General features: G+C 45.6%; 1 protein-coding gene and 1 pseudogene across 1 annotated transcript in view; both read right to left on the minus strand.

The window, feature by feature from the left end:
• LOC144806464 (uncharacterized) overlaps positions 1-16286 on the minus strand; it is a 498581-nt gene that overhangs the window by 396973 nt on the left and 85322 nt on the right. The window lies entirely within an intron of this gene.
• On the minus strand, positions 15479-15544 carry LOC144806471 (U4 spliceosomal RNA; annotated as a pseudogene).

Consider the following 16286-nt stretch of genomic DNA (forward strand, 5'->3'; position numbering starts at 1 on the left):
GACCATTATGAAAGAACTGACTTCATGTTCAGCTTTTCTGCATAATACAAAACCCCTGAAAATAAAAGAAAAGGGACTCTTCATTCAAAGTGCATCAATCCTTTTACTTGCTTGTTTCTATTTTCACTTTTTGCCATTGAGTTTCACATGTGATTATTACATATTATTTTGGGTGACTGATATTTCTAGGATAGAAATATAGGGTGGGGGTGTTAGGGGGACGGATTTTAATTTAGAACACCCCCCTGATATACTGCTACTTCAAGAGACTCATTTACTAGGTACAAAGTGTGTGTTCTTGGGTAGGACTGTGCTTCTTTTGTTTAAAAAAAAATTGTTAACAAAATGTTAATGAATGTAAAATATCATTTTCTGCTATAACAAATACAATAAATGCCATACTTTTAATCAACAGAACCTCTAGTATTTGATCACTTTACCTCTTGTTTTACTACTTAGTTAACTCTGGAACCTTGATATTCGTCCTACAATTTTGTGAAATCATATCACTTAAATTTACTAGTTCATATGTGTAAATTTGTTACTGTGTGGGGTGCCTCATACCTGATCATACTCCCAGCTGTATCATAAATTAAGTCTTGATAGTAGGACTGCCCACAACAGTCTGACCTATCACCTACAACCAGGAAAAGGGAAACCTTCTTTTTTTATTGGTTCTTGGGTAGGATGTATACACCCATGTCAATCATCCAGGATTTACTCAGTGGTCCACAGGGGTCGCCATTCTCCATTTGCCTCTGTAGGTCCTTCCCATTTTCAGTACAGATAGTTCATGTAGACGACAAAGGTAAACATGTCATTCTCTCCAGTGGGTTCTCCGATCATTCACCAGTCCTATAAACCTCCTGACATCGACACTGGGAGTTGAAGGGTAAATGGTGTTTGAATATTAGATGATACTCTTGTGAAACATCTGCGGGATAAGATCATAGATTATTTTTACATTATTGCGGGTTCAGTCTCCTCAGCAGTTACAGCTTGGGAAGCATTCAAGGTAGTGACTAGAGGAAATACCATGGGTCAAGTTAGGCATAAGCTCGAAAATTGGAAGAGGGAGAATACTGACCTAGAAGACCAAATTATTCAGGTAGAAAAGAGGGAGGTGAATCCAAACCATACCAAAGCAGCTCAACTCCTTTAACATCCACGAACCACACTAAAGCAGAAGATTGATATTACTGGATGGACAGGTTAGTTATATTCACATAGTATGAAGTGTGTGACCAGGCTGGGAATTTTTGTACTGGCTTCCAAACAAAGGCCATATGTCAAGAATTGTCCCTTTGATTGTATCCACTGAGGGTCAAGTACAGATATTACAGAGGCATTCACCCATTACTACGAAGTATTCTATTTTTGTGTAAATCCCCCTCCTGCTAAACTTCAAAATCCCATCATAAGAGATCTTTCAGTGTGGGCACTGTCAAGGGAGGACCCGGGTCCCAAGGGGTGTACTATTACATTTTTCAAGAAATGTGCCTTTCTGGTTATTCTGCATTTAAAGTTGATGTTTCAAAGAGTCTTTGTGAATTGCATGCTTTCTGACTTCTTGTGAGGGGGGTTATTTCAGTTGCTCCGAAGCCGCATAAGTGCCCACAACTCGGTGCCTTCTATAATTCAATTTCAGTAATTAATAATATCGAAACTAAAGCCTGTACAAACGTAATAGCCTTGAGATTACATAATGTCGTCCGAACACTACTGCATGATGATCAAAATGGCTTTAAGCCTAATAAGAGCGCTCATAATTGTCTCCGGAACCTCCACATTATACTCTCACATATGCACGATTTCCACAGCCCAACTGCCCTACTTTTGCTATATGTATAGAAGACTTTTGACATGGTACATTGGCTTTTATGCTAATTGTACTATATAATGGATTTTGGGCCTTGTTTCATTTGTTTTTGAGAGCAGATCGACCTCAGAGATGCTCGGGAACCCACCTCCTGTGTTGCAGAAATCTGCGGAGTGCTCAGGAGCTCGGGAGATGCAAACCAGTCAGATGCTTTTAGGTGCCTGCTGATGCAGGGGGGTAACTCCTTTACTCCAAGGGAGTTTCTTCTATCTTCCAGCGAAGTGTAGACCATTGAAGTACTTGGTTTCTGCTTGCAGAGTTTAGTCCAGGTAAAATCCAAAGTCCTGTAGTCAGGTTTCCCACTTTATACCCAGGGAAGGCATTGAACTAACTCTAGGGACCCTCCTAGGGGAGGGTAAGGACAGAGGGGTGGCTACACCCATGTCCTTTGTCCAGTTTCACACCAGTGCAGGAGCAAATGGCTCCTGCAACCGGTTTGAGCTGGACTATGCACAGGGACACCAAATGTGCCCCCAGTGCAGACTTTCTGGCACTCTAAGAGTGCATCCACTCAGCCCCAATACACTAAGGTCTCTCTGGGAGGTGGTCACACCGCCCGTGACAGGAAACCTATTGTCAGGCTTGGCTCCGCAGCAGGAGGGCAGACTTGTGTTTGTGCCTGGCATCATCTATTTTGTGATGCCCAGGTCGAAAAAGCTGGTATCGGGTGTACCGGTGTTTCACATAAGTCCCTCTAGAAGGGAGGAATCATGCCTTCCCGCGGGAGGTAGGATTCCAAGGTGTTTGACACCAAACACAACATGTTTCTAAGCAGCCGTTTTAAAGTACGCTGCCTAGCGCATCTTCCGCTCCTCATCAGCTAAGCTGGTAAGAGTGTCTAGATTTAAAAGAGCTAAATCAGGAGGAAGGGCCTTTAGTATTGCAGCGGCACTGGCCTGGAATAAACTCCCAACTGAACTCAGGCAGATGGAGAACTTGCTGCAGCTCAGGAAGAAGTTGAAGACATGGCTCTATCCCACCAAAAGTAGTAAGTACGTTCTGTGAATACCAAAAGTAGTAAGTTTAGGATTTTGTCTTAAGTTAGTTCTGTGAATCGAGCCCACAGGATTAAAGCGCTTTCCTCTCTTAAAAGATTTGGATCAATCTAACAGATGTGGTTAGGACACGTGTGTGGTCCATAATCAGCAAGAAAGGTAATTTAGCAATTCACCTTTAACTGGTCCTTAAAAACTCCCAGAATTAAGTTCGTTCTGTGAATCGGGCCCTGTGTCACTCTTCTGTCAGAAATGTGAGTCCCTAAATAGGGTGACAACCTGATTAAGTAATATATGAAAAATCTAGACCTATATGTTCTTCCATCTGCAAGTTTGGCTTGCCCCGAGACAGTTGCCTCCATGAAATCCTCCCTGAAATCCTGAAATCAGCTTTGCTGTTTGTTAACCACATTTTGAACAAACTGCTGAACGCCTCACAGAAGTCTGCTGTTTGTTCTGAAGGGGTGAAAACAGTCCCTCCAGGTACCACTGTTAACAAAACTAATGCTGACCCCAAAACTCTTAGCAAATTCAGACCTATTTCAATTCTTCCCACAGTAGCCAAAATGCTGGAAAAGGTGGCTAATAGACAGCTTTCCCTTTTTATGGAATCAAACTCCCTTTTCCATGAAACGCAGTGTACAGGGTACAGTACAGAGTTGGCCTTACTGGAGATCTCTGAAATTATCAAGTCTAATCTGGTTCAGGGTGCATCGGCTACGGTTGTAGAATTGGATTCGTCATCAGCGTTTGACACGGTCTCGTATTCTAGCCTACAGCTGTTGAAGATTAGAACTCAAGGGAAAGCTCTGTCCTGGCTTAAATCATATCTTGAGGACAGATCTAAGGCTGTTTTCCTTGCTCCTTTTACTTCGGGTCCAAAGACCCTTAAATATGGATTCCCCTAGCAGGCTTCTCAGTTGCTGTAGCCCTGCTCTGTGAACAGGAGGACAGCTACCTGCCCCTTGGAGTCTCTTGGTTTTGGCTGGCCTCTGGAAACAGCAGGTACAGTCCCTTTCCTTCGCCTGCCACCAGGTTCAGTATGTGCACCCCATTTTAGTGCAGTCTCTCTTTGTCGTTTCCACGGTGCAGCACGGCAGTCCTTCTTCGGTCCTTCCTTCAGTCCAGATGAGATCTGGGTGCCAGGTGGGCTCTATTTATGTACAGAAAAGTGCCCTCAGGGTATGGTGCAGCTTGTAGCCATTGGGCTACCAGGTACCCTCTTTCCTGATAACCACTTATTGGGAAGTGTGGCATGTGGGCATCCCAGGATTCCGCATGCTCCAAAGATAGCAGAACCCCCTCTCTCAGTCTCCAAAGCTCTCTAGCCCCAAATCCAGAGGAGTGGCTAATGAGGGGGCTACATGTCCTGAAAAATTACAACCGTTTTCCCCTCTCCTTCCGGGTGTCAGCTATTCTGCCTAAACAATCGAGCTGCCCCTCTGCCAAGTGTTCCCCTTTGCTCTTCAAAGGCAGCTTCAGCTTTGAAGGTCACATTTTGGGTCAAATCCCGCATGGCTTCCTGTAGGAGGGAGGTAACACCTCTCTCCAGTGCAGGACCCTATTGTCTCCTTTCTTGGAAGTCGTTAACATGGCTCCCCGGGAGGGCAGAAAACTGTCTCAGACGCAAGCTAACTGCTAAAGGCATAGCAGACAGAAGGTTACAAAGTGGCAACTTTAGACTTGTTGTACACTGTAAATTATTACATTTATTTAAGCTTCAGAATCAAGTGGGGCTTAATGCAAGAGTTGTTTGATACTTTGTTGTATCAACTTTGGTTACACCATTCAGGATTTAGCACAGCTGAGGTGTCAGCATGTAACCCTGTACTCGCCAATGGGGCGGCCAAGTCTTTCCACAATAAAAACAACAGTTGCAGATTTTTCCTTGAAGAACGTGTAAAATATGCTGCGCCCTGCCTTAGGGCTCGATAGACCTGCTATAGGGGTAACTTACGCATGTTTCACGGGCACACTTGACTTTGCCATGGCTTTAAATGGGAACATCGGGCAAGCAGTTTGAAACTGCTCTTCCAGTCTGCAGTGAGTAGCTGGGAGACTCCTTTGACATTTATCACACCCAGGGTGGTGCAACCAGTGCTGCAGTACTTGGGGTGACCTTCTAACTTACATGCCCTGTTACCAGTGTACCACATACAAGGGACTGATGGGTAAGGTAGCCGATACCAAGTGGGTAAAGCCAATGTAACGTACAAGTTTTGAGGTCACGGCACTGACGCGGAGGTCTGGCTAGCAGGCCTCAGTTCTCTCTTAGAGTCTAAAAACCATCGGTCAAAAAATCCTGGGGGTGACCATACAAAAAGCTGCCTTCCTTATACTATTCAAGGGGTTTCATCCATTGGTCTGTTGTTGTGTCATTCACATTTTGCTTCAGCATCGGGCAGTGGGTCAGCCCACTCCAGCCATTGGCTTGCTTTACTGCGAGTGATTAATTTTACCTCTTGTCATCTGATTCAGAGATGCAAGAATGTCCTTCTCATGCCATGAGCTTTGCGCACCCATGCGTCTAGAGATGTAAGGGTGCGTTAAGTGGCATGTGCATGTTGTGAGGTGTTAGAGGGAGTGTGCTGCAGCCAGTATGGCACTTGACAGGAGATCAGCATACCAGGTGTATTCAGTTGTACTCCCATCACTGCCTGCAGGAGGAGGACCTACGCAGGGGCTTAGTGCAGACATGTGTGCCTTGCTGCAGACAGGTAAAAGCTGTGTTCTGGTACTATGTAGCAGTTCTTTTCACCTCTCAAGATCTTGATGCTGCCCCCTTCTTAAAGTCTGCCAAGCTTTGCAAGGTGCCAAGCGGACACTTAACAAAGGCAAGTGCACCATTCGAAGAAGCTCTCTTAAATTCTTCTCGGCTGATGCCATGAGTGTTGTCACTCTATCCGTGAGAGTGAGTTAGAGAGCAAAACTGACAGCCAACACGTCGTTCACCCCTTACACGGCCATCCAGCCTGGGGCTTCATCAGGGCATATTATAGGGTATTGGGAAAGTAGATTGTCTGGATCATTAGGGTCCTTTTGGGTGCTCTAAATGGCGGGCGTAAATGCCGCAGTAGTGTTGTCTCCATTCGTCGATCTCGCAGGATAGCTAAGAATTATTCATGCTCCCAGATCGGTCCTTTACAAGAACATACTTTATATTTCGCTATGTTTCCCCTCATTTGCTTCTTTATTGCACCTTGAACCCTCCACCCATTGCTCATAAACTTTTTCAGGTGGCTTCTCCTAAGCTCAACCCTAGCTGACTCTTTTCTATGTTTGTTTAACCTGCGGGAGGAGGCCACGACCCTCCTGAATAGTGGTGGGGCTCAAACCCAATATTGGGGGTCCCTGCTCTGTGTACTCCAGCTCCTCTGCTCCAGCTGTACCTGCAAAAAGAACTATTGATGGGCAGAATGCAGAACAATGTCATACATTCACCCCAGTACAGAGATCTGGGTCCTAAATCCTTTGTTTTTTTGGTCACCATGCCATTCCAGTTTGGACCCAGCCATATGCAAATCAGTCTTGACCCTTCACCCAATGGGAACAGTCCAGCGCGAACTGCCAAGCTAGATCCTCCCTAGACTGGAAACAGGCATCCTAGAACCGGTTTCGGGTTTCACCCCTCTTCAGCCAGGATAGCTTGATTCCTGTGGCATGGAGAGCACGGGACTCACGTCTGGGGTTTTCAGACCCGTAATTAGTGGGTCAAGATTTTGCGGGGCTAGTAATTCAAGATACGGAGCCACTCAGGATTGCACGTGTAAGAATTCCAGGGAGGTTACTGCTGTGAGTGGAATACAGTCCTTGTTAATGAGGGACAAGCATGGTTATGGAAACAGATCAACGCAAACAGAAGTGGAAGCCAGGAGACGTCATTAAGTGTGACAGGGAACCCAGAGAAGTGAGGATTTGAACTCAGTGTGACAGGTCCGACAACCAGGGGCTCATTTATGGGATTTTGGCATAGGGCAGTGCAGCAAGGCAATACGGTGCATTCATGTCTTTTCTTCCTGCACTGGCGCCGTTTTGGCAGCCCAGCCCCAACGCAAGGGTACCTCCGCTGCACGCAAGGTTGTTTTTGTGCAGGGGCACTTTCCTGAACACAAACAATGCTAAGAGGTGTTTTTCTCTTTGTATGTCTCCTGCAGAATGTCTTTTCAGTACGCCTCACCTTAGGAGGCGCACACACTTGGCAGCTCCCCAGGTTTACATGATTTTGTTAATCTGGGGCAGTGTCAAATTCTGTGCGTGTTACGTGGGAAAACCCACCGCAACAACCAAAAAAAGCCTCTCGGGCACAGATTAAGGCGGCATAGTGATCTGCACTGCATTGCGTTACTCATGATTTCTGATGTCACTTAAAACTACGCAGGGAGGCTTTGTGTGGCTTCTTAAGTCGATTGAGAGCACTGCGTCATGCATGTACCCCGTTACGTGGTGCAAAAGTGACGCAGGGCTCTCATAAACAAGCCTGTGAGAGAGAACAGGCCCTGCACCAAATGCGACAGCTGCTGCACACACCCAGTGGCACATGAGAGATGCCAGGCTCTGAGCCCTGTGAGAGAGAACAGGCCCTGCACCAAATGCGACAGCTGCTGCACACACCCAGTGGCACATGAGAGATGCCAGGCTCCGAGCCCTGTGTGGAAAGAAGAGGCCAGGCTCTACATGAAGCATGTCTGGGACAAGACAAACTGCACACGCCCGGTGGCACATGAGAGATGCCAGGCTCTGAGCCCTGTGTGGAAAGAAGAGGCGGGCTCTACATGAAGTATGTCAGGGACGAGACAGACTGCACACGCCCAGTGGCACATGAGAGATGCCAGGCTCCGAGCCCTGTGTGGAAAGAAGAGGCCGGGCTCCAAATGTGACAGCTGCTGCACATGCCCAGTGGCACATGAGAGACGCCAGGCTCCGAGCCCTGTGTGGAAAGAAGAGGCCGGGCTTCAAATGTGACAGCGGCTGCATACGCCCAGTGGCACATGAGAGATGCCAGGCTCTGAGCCCTGTGTGGAAAGAAGAGGCCGGGCTCCAAATGTGACAGCGGCTGCACACACCCAGTGGCACATGAGAGATGCCAGGCCCTGAGCCCTGTGGGGAAAGAAGAGGCCGGGCTCCAAATGTGACAGCGGCTGCATACGCCCAGTGGCACATGAGAGATGCCAGGCTCTGAGCCCTGTGTGGAAAGAAGAGGCCGGGCTCCAAATGTGACAGCGGCTGCACACGCCCAGTGGCACATGAGAGATGCCAGGCTCTGAGCCCTGTGTGGAAAGAAGAGGCCGGGCTCTACATGTGACAGCGGCTGCACACGCCCAGTTGCACATGAGAGATGCCAGGCTCTGAGACCGGTGTAGAAAGAAGAGGCCGGGCTCTACATGAAGTATGTAAGGGACAAGACGGACTGCACACGCCCAGTGGCACATGAGAGATGCCAGGCTCTGAGACCGGTGTAGAAAGAAGAGGCCGGGCTCTACATGAAGTATGTCAGGGACAAGACAAACTGCATTCAGGGCATGACTTCGGAGACCCAAGGAGGACAGACTCTTTACTAAGTGTGACAGAGGACAGTCCAAGGGTTTGCTTGAAGTTAACCAAAGAGGGAGTGAGAAAGGTTAGGTAACAGAGTGCCAATGAATACTCAAAAAATACACAAAAACTCAACACCTTATATATAGGTAAGAATGAACATGAATGCTGTTTCTGTTCCACATTAGTACAATCATATTGCACGATGTGTAAATAATCAATACCACACTTGTCACCTCTGAGACTGCAAAAAGGTTTTTCTTTAATCAATCTCAAAACAATCCACATTTTCAATTAAGGTTGTACATCTGTGTACATAAATATCTATCACAGCACTCAAAAAGGAGCTTCAAAATTAAATCTCACACAAAAAGACAAAAACTCTTCTTTGAGTACAAGACATTATACATTGTTTACATTTGTCCTGTGAAGTCAGGCAACAATGGACAATTTAAAAAACGTCAATCCACGTTTTGACGGACATCTTCAATTTACATCTCCACCTTGTTCAGGACCAAGGTTTAGATACATCTATATTGTATACCATCTTTTCCAATTTGCTCAGCCCGAGCCTTGTCGATACTTCCTTGAGGGAAGATCGTTCTCATATCTGCTGCATACTGAGATGATTTTAGATATGATACACATTTGACTAATAAACAATTTCTTCATTTTCAATAAAATACTGTACAGACAAACCCAGGGAACGGTGATGGGAACTTGCTTTGCCCTCAGCTTTGCTGGGTTGTACCTGGGCTGATGGGAGAAGCAAGTTGTCAGTAACATCAGACACTTTGAAGACCACGTCGTCCTCTGGGTCAGATACATAGATGACATCTTTTTTATCTGGAAGGGTACCCAGAATCAAGCTTACGAATTTGTCAACATACTCAATGATAAGTCCCTAAACCTATCATTTAGTAGCAACATCAACAAAACTACCATTGAGTTTCCAGTTCTGAAATTGGAGGAGGTAGGAAAAGAAACAGCAGGCAATAGTCTACTGCACACGGACAGCTGCCGCTCTATCTTTCTAATCCAAAGCATCCCTTACGGAGAGCTATTACATTCGAAAAAAAACTGTAGCACTGACTAGGGATTTCAGAAAGAAAAGGTGCATATGATGCAAAGATTTGCTGAGAGAGGGTATGCTAAGAAAACCATTAGACAAGCCAGTAAGAAGGTTGAAAAACTCAAACATAATGAATTGCTAGTACCAAAGAAAAAGACAGATGAGGATAAGGACAAGCAAAATAGATTCATTCCATCTTTTAACAACCACGCCTGGCAGGTGAAACATAGTTTAAGAAAATACTGGGAAGTTTTAAAAACAGACCCAGATTTAGTAAAACCTGTTGGAGACAAGCCAGCCATCACTTTCAAAAAAGTGAGATTCCTAAAAGACATGTTGAGTCACTGTTTACTTAATCTGGAAAGGGATAAGACTGACATCAAAGGATTTTTCAGTTGTAGAAAATGCAAGGCATATAAGTTTAGTGATAATTGCAAGACCATTAAACTATCCGAAAAACTAGCAGCACACAAAATCCTAAAACATTTTACTTGCAATACAGAATTTGCAATATATGCTCTCAAATGTCCGTGCAATTAATTCTATATCAGGAGTACTGTCCATGAGGCCAAAAAAGAGTATTAGAACATATGCAAGCTATTCACAATGAAGATCAACAATACCCCATTGCCAGACATTTGAAAAACTTCCCTAACCAGATTTGTAACCTGCTGAAATCCAGTGTGCTTGATAGTGTTCCAATTCGAGGATGGGGCGGCAACAGAATATTAGAACTAAGAAGATTAGAATCAAAATTGATTATCAGGTACAACACCCTTCATCCGACAGGCCTTAACCTTGATGAAGAACTAGCGGTACATCTTGGTTAATCATTACTGACAGAAGGATTGAAATAGTTATTAGGTGGACATCTTTTTTATTTGAAATATGTAGATACATATTTGATTTTAATCACTATCTTTTGTCTATTTGTTGCAGTATACATGAAGATATCGTTGAGACGCAGGAGAGCTATAATATCTAACTAAAGTTGCACAGTGGGAATTTTATTTTCTTATTGTTCATTACTATTATTGTTGTATGGCAAGGCACAGTCAAAGCCACCAGCCATGAGACAGAATTTGGTACAACGTGCAATAGTAAAGTGTGAACAGTGTGGAGTGCTGCAAGCGAGGTGCACCCCAACAATAACTAATGGAATTCCTACTCCCTCTGCGCTGCTCGATGCAGCTCATTGGATCCCCTACACCCTCTGCCCTGCTCGATGCCACTCCTTGGATTTTCTACTCGAGCAGCTCTTTGGATTCCCTACTCCCTCTGCACTACTCCATGCCCCTCCTTGGATACCCAACCCCCTGTTACAATAGAAATGATTTTGTTTATGTATTATTATATGTAAGTTAGCATTTGTGGCCATTTTCTACTTGGGCACCATTTTGAAGAATCATGATTGAAACTAATTCTTTGCTATTTCTGAGAAATGTCCTTTTCTGAGTTGCATTGCTCCAGGGTTGAGTTTTGCTTCACTAATCAATCAATCAATCAGGACACTTGTGAAGCGCACTTCATACCCGTGAGGGTCTCAAGGCGCTGGGGGGGGGAGTTGCTACTGATTAAATAACCACGTCTTGAGTAGTCTTCTGAAGGCCAGTGGGTCTTGGGTCTGCCGGAGGTTGGTGGGGAGGGTGTTCCAGGTCTTGGCTGCGAGGTGGGAGAAGGATCTGCCTCCGCTGTCATTCTTCAGATGCGGGAGACCGTGGCGTGGGCGAGGTCGGCAGAGCGGTGCTTGCGGGTGGGGGTGTAGAAGCTGAGTCGTCTGTTGAGGTGCGCAGGGCCGGTGTCGTGGAGGGCTTTGTGTGCATGGATGAGGAGCTGCTCTTATTAGCGCATACCTTTCACACCATATAGAGGCCTTCTCCCACTTGTCTAGTGGCAGGGACGGGCAGAACGACCTTGAATAGCAGATAATGTGTGCCCGCTCTCAGAATTGAAACTTACTTCTTGTATTTCACTGTTTAGCTACATCTGCTTGGAAAATTCAATGATGGGCGTGCCTTCATTGGTTCTGAAATGTACATAATGTATCTTTATGCTGGATGATGTCAGTCCTTCTGCAGCACTCCTAGCGACTGGGCAGACCAGGCTCCGCTCTGAGTGTACTTTGAATAAACAGTTATTGGTTTGTATTCTCTAATGTCTGACCGACTCTTCATTTTGTGTTCAAGGCTTGAGGTGCTAAACGGGTAAATTCCTTCACCCCTCTGCGCTGCTTGATTACAGTCCTTGGATTTCCCACTCCCTCTGCGCTGCTCAATGCTGCTCCTAGGATTCCCTGCTTCCTCTGCGCAGCTCGATGCATTTCTTGGATTCGCTTATGGTTAATGGAAAATGTAGTAAATGCTGTTTTTCATTAAGATGTTCTTTGAATGCTGCTGGATTAATAAAGTGATTAAAAATATGAATATTTGTTGCCTCTTTGTCCTTAATAGAATCGAAACTTTGCTTTTCTTTAGCTAGCAAATGTATAACTTACTGAGGTATCCTCAGTAGAAAGTACTTTCAGTTTTCCACTTCAATTCCATCAAGGTGAATTTCAGCTGTGCCACACTTTTGGAATAATTTCAGAAAGTTAGTACTCTAGTTGCTCATTAGAACACTGTGGTACAGCTGCTGATCACCAGGGAGTTAACTGGCAATCTGCTGCTGGCGTTGAAAGTGCATGTTTCAGTCTGCATGCCAAAACGTTTTAATGAAATAGAAGAAGATATTTGAGAACTCATTTAAAAGGTTTTCTAATTTTGCTTTCTACGGCACTAACCATAATGTCTATTACAAAATGGACTGCCTCTTTTTGTTCCTTTTTAAATGAAATATTTTTAGGTTTATCAGTTTGATTCAATCAAGATGGCTTCAGGTGTGCCATAGTTTTGTCATAAGGAACTGTTATCATCTTTTCATTTCAATTGGCTCCATGTCCAAGAGTCCTGTAACGGCTGCCACGGCATGGTGTCCATGTTGTGGCCAGCCTGTATAGGGGAGTTCCTTTTGGGTGTGCCCACTCTGTCCCTTAAATATTTTATAGGTTGAGCATCAGCACATGCACTGTCTGCAAGACCTGCTGTAATCTTTACAAGGAGTGTGATCCCACCTGGCTTCTTGCCATTGGTTTACTCCTCCATCATTCTTCTTTGATGGCTTCTGATTGGTTGGCACTCCTGTAACATCACTTGCGGTTTTCTCTCAGGAGGACCGGCCAACTACAGTTTGGTTACGCTGTAGTTGTATATATGCTCCTTTGGGGACTACTGCTTTTATATCCACACCGTATTACTTTTCTCCACACGGGCCCAGCGCTTCATGTTTCAGCAGGGCACCCGTTTCTACTTATTTAGTTTATTGTTATGGTCCAGATGTTTCCTCCGTGCAAGGCAGTCATTCCTGTTCCTAATCTCATCAAACGGTAACTTGATGTTTCAGCGATAAATAACAGTGTTATATAAGCTAAACAAAGCCATTTTCCACAAGAAAACAGTTTGTTTGGGTGCTACCTGGCAACATTAAATTTGATTTTAGTGATAATAAAGCATTTTGGAAAATGTGCTTATTTGTTTTGTACTATTCTTAGTCACCACCTCTTCACAGGACATAGAGGCTGGTGGTGCCAGTGTAGGATGGGAGAGGTGAGCAGGAGCCTGCTGCCAGTGCTGAAGCATTCACGGCACAGGGCTGTACGAAGCTGACCAAGACAAAGGCAGCGCAAAGCCAGCATTCTGGCATTTTCAGCACAAGTAAAGTATGAAAAGCGAAATGATAATCCATATACCACGCCCAATATGCCCAATGGCAGTACTCCATAGTGTTCAAGCTTTCGATTATGAAGCTGCGTGAGCTTGGGTCGGCTGTCTCTTGACACAGACAGTGCAGCCATTTTGGAGCAAGCAAATCAATAGCAGCACACTGTCAGCCAAGGTGAGAATTAGAGGGAAGCCGCCAAAGACGCTGGAAAAAATAGTATGAAAAAATGCCGGTATCACACCAAATATAGTTTGGAATGAGGTCACAAGGCTGGAGCTAACAGTTTTAAAAAAGTGGGCCAGGCCTGTAGTGGTTGAGGCATTAAAGATAGTGTGGATTAAAGCACCAAAATGAAGTGGGAGATCCATATTTAAAAGCAAGTGTACTTCTGTACGCGTTTTAGTAACATGAAGAACAAATGTTTCATGAGAAGAAGTGAGAGCGACTTCTTTTTGAGACAATAAAGCTCTTATTCTGATCAACTTGTTGAACTCTGCTTTCAGGGGCGGAATGAAAGGCCAAATCGAGATATCAAGCCTCCCTACTCGCTGTGAAACAGTGACAATGTACGGAATTCCAGCCAACATCCCGCAGCAAGCTTCATTATTTAAAAGCAAATAGCTACCGTTAGCTATTAGTGTGAATGTTGGTACGATAGCTGGCACAGGAATTCCATTCATAATGCAAGCTAAATTCGGAGCCTCCACATTATACGTGTCGTGCAATTAAGCATTCTTGCATACGAGTGAATGATCAGGTGTGGAAGTGCACTCCTCCCCTTTTAAGTAAACCTCTTAGCCATCCCTTTTGATTGAGTAAGTCTCACTTTCTAATTCGATTTGTAATTTAATTTAAAATAAAATGAGCTCGGGTTAGACCGATCAAAGTCAGTAAAATATGTGAATTTATTCAAAAGGGTATTTGAGCTGCCTTTTATGGGAATAGGACAATGTTCCCATTGGGTGTCATTTTTTTTTAAAATTCTTTTTATTTGCAGGATATCATTGCAAAAACATCACAGTACAGTTCAGCTCAAGAAGGCACACATTCCAGGTATACTGTATTAGCTCCAATCACCTTTTCTTCTTTTCAAATTTCCACCCAACCCCAACTTTTCCCGCCCAACTCCCCCCACCCAGCATCCCTCCCCAGGCACATCAAAGTAAGCATATTGTGTCAACTATCCATGGTGGTACAATCCGAATCCGTCTCTTAGTTTCTCCAAAGGTTTGTCGCAATGCCCTCTGTGTCCCATAAGCCACAACGCAGCCATGGCCAAATGTCTACTCTTTTCTTCTTTCGTGCACCTGTGTCTGTGTATGAGCTACTGTCCCTTGCCATACAGAAGCGCACGTGAGTCCAAGGAAACGTTATTCCCATGGCATTCTACCCATTTCAGTCATCCACAGACGCACTCCCGGTGGTAGAGTCCACTTCAGCCGTTTCAAAGGATATCATCACAGCATTCCACTCAAGAGATATAGGAACCCTTCTCAAGCCTTTGCGCTCTTCGGTCTGTAATGCCATACCCTCAGCCTTACCCCACCTCACTACTTCTGCTTTCCATACGTCTGGATCAGGTGGCCTGCTCGATTTCCACCTCATGGTAATAGCACGCTTGGCCATTAGTAGTGCGAGGTCAATGAACCTCGTGACCACACTTCTTTTACGTTCAGCGGTCCCTAGTCCCAGCAAGCTAAAGGATATAGTGTTGTACTGTCTGGTGGGGGACACTCTGTGTAGTGCAGTGTGTATTGTAGCCCAAAAATATCCCAATTTCGGGCAATCCCATAGCATGTGTATTAACCTTGCATCCGCCAGTCCACACCGAGGGCAGGAATCTGGCGCGGTGGGAAACATTAAATGCAGGCGGTGAGGCGTGAGGTACGCGCGGTGTAAGATCATAAGTTGTATAAATTTAAATTTGGGTTTCTCGAGACTCTCTTGGGGAATTTAAGAACATGCTCCCATTCCTTATCTTGAAACGCTCGGCCTGCATCCCTCCCCCACACTTCACGCAGCGGCTGCAGCGAAATCGCCCTCCCCGCACGAATACCACTCGCAATCCATTTCGTTAAATGGCTCCCTGAACCCATCAGGTATAGCATCGTGTGTAATGGGTTGACAAGTGGTTCGTCGCCTGCCGGTGCCCAATTCCGTGTGATGTAGCCGCGCACCCCTCCGTGGAGTAAGAACATTCCCCCAGGCGTGTGGTGTGCTGTGCAAAAGTCATTGAATGTCATCATCAATAAGCAATAATCGCGCCTCGGTTAGACCTCATTGGCTATGATACTGCCACTGCGCAAAGCTATCGAATGTCATCATGTGTCCATCATTGAAAAAATCGCCCACTTGCGACACCCCGGCATCCGTCCATGTGGTGAGCGCCCGTGTAGACAAAATTCCCGTCCCCAATGGGATCCCCAGTAATGGTATTGTGGGAGCGTAGGAGGAGGTGGGGGACGTGTATCGCACAGCTCTCCTCCAGCAGGAGATGGCCATCTTGAGTAAGGGAGGAGCTTGCCCACAGATCGCCGCGTTGGGCAGCAACAGTGTGTGGACGGCACCCCTTCTCCTGTCTTCTTCAGACATGCCTATTTCGTGCAGGTTGCGTCCCGCTAGCCAATAGCCAGCCACTGTAATTGGCACGCATAGTAATACGCCAGTAAGTCAGGAACTCCCATCCCTCCAGCCGCCGTGGGTAGCTGTAGCTTCGCCAAACTTATGCGGCGTGTGCCCCGTCCCCAGACCAGCTCCGTTAGTATGGTATTCAAGGTTCGAAATACCGCAGCTGGGACCATAAAGGGCAAGTTCGTAAAGTAGTAAAGGAGCCTCGGGAGGACTACCATCTTAGAGACGGCCACCCTGCCCGCCACTGACAATGGTAGTGCGGTCCACAGCCCGACCCAGATTGCCCTCAAGCATATTTGTCGCCCCTCTGTAAATCTGTATCCCCAGATAGCGGAAAGTAGTCTCCGCCATTTGGAAGCTGTGAGGTGGGAAAAACAAGGGATCACTTGCCTCCAGAGCAGCAAAACAGTATCCATGGGAT

The sequence above is a fragment of the Lissotriton helveticus genome, assembly GCF_964261635.1.
Source record: "Lissotriton helveticus chromosome 1_1 unlocalized genomic scaffold, aLisHel1.1 SUPER_1_unloc_77, whole genome shotgun sequence".
Classification (NCBI taxonomy): domain Eukaryota; kingdom Metazoa; phylum Chordata; class Amphibia; order Caudata; family Salamandridae; genus Lissotriton; species Lissotriton helveticus.